The following is a 1,106-nucleotide window of genomic DNA, read 5'->3' as shown; positions in this document are numbered from 1 at the left end:
GCAGAAAGTTCCACCCTCTTCAGGTAAGGGTATTGGTTGGCTGACTTTCCACCATTCCTTGATACACTAGAGCAGTTGTCAATAGGCACAGGAGCTGTCGCTTCTGAAGTTATGAACTGCTACTTAGTTGCAAGCAATCATCCGCATTTTCAGTATCAATGTTATACACTGCTAAAGCAAGTAAAAACCACAATGGTTCCACCTGTTTGATAGTTTATTTGCCTAAGGCAAATTAAAAACTAAGAACATGTTTCGTCTACTCTGTATTCATTGACTTGGCCCTCAACGGGCGCCTCAAATGCACTCTACAGTGTGATGGCAGTAGTGCCAGACATGTAGCTTAGATCCTTTCCAACAGAACAAAGATGGCCTAGGCCACCATAGCTCAATTGGTAGAGCAACCGACACAAAATCGGGAGGTTGTGGGTTCGGATCCCACTGGTGTCCGGTTGGCCATTTTTGTTCTGTACTTAACATCTCTTCAACACGTACTAAATGTACGTAACACAACCTAATAGGTTGAAAATCAGTTTCGATGTTTCGTCTACTTTGTAGACATCTTCAGCTACATATGTTTAGGCTTATTGCATAATTAACAAGAACTCATTCGTACTATCGTACATTTTTAAAATGTTAAGCTTAATTATACTAAAAAGTACATGTCATGGAAAAGAGGGCGGTGGGGAGGAGTCATTCATGGATGAAAAGGGAATATGGTACATCAACTAATTCTCACTAAAATATTTTGTTAATAAAAATAGCTTAAAGCTATAAAGTTTGTCATTTTCACTGTTCATATGTTATGTAAATACTTCTTGTAAAATCTTCTTAGCAAATCTAGCTACAATTTACTAAACCTAAGTGCACAATTATTTGGTGTCCTTTAGAACACTATTCTTGTTGTGTTTGAAAGGGATCCATTGTCTTGTTGAGAAGTCTTGTGTTTGTCCTGTATTTGGCTGCTGGTAAATTTAGATCATGGCTTGCAACCAGTTCTGCACTCAGGAAGAAAGGAAAGTGCATAAACGTGTGTATGGAGAAATTATTATTGTGTGAATGACTCTTATAATGTTGAGATTTGGCTTACCTTCTGATCTCCTTGAGTT

General features: G+C 38.2%; 1 non-coding gene across 1 annotated transcript; it reads left to right on the top strand.

The window, feature by feature from the left end:
• The first annotated feature begins 373 nt into the window (after positions 1-373).
• TRNAL-CAA (transfer RNA leucine (anticodon CAA)) lies at positions 374-447 on the top strand. The gene has a single exon. It is a non-coding gene; the product is annotated as a tRNA-Leu (tRNA).
• Positions 448-1,106: the final 659 nt, after the last annotated feature.

Source organism: Anabrus simplex, chromosome 4, assembly GCF_040414725.1.
Source record: "Anabrus simplex isolate iqAnaSimp1 chromosome 4, ASM4041472v1, whole genome shotgun sequence".
Taxonomy (NCBI): domain Eukaryota; kingdom Metazoa; phylum Arthropoda; class Insecta; order Orthoptera; family Tettigoniidae; genus Anabrus; species Anabrus simplex.
The sequence above is the reverse complement of the archived record's forward strand: the minus strand, read 5'-3'. Positions and strand labels throughout refer to the sequence as shown.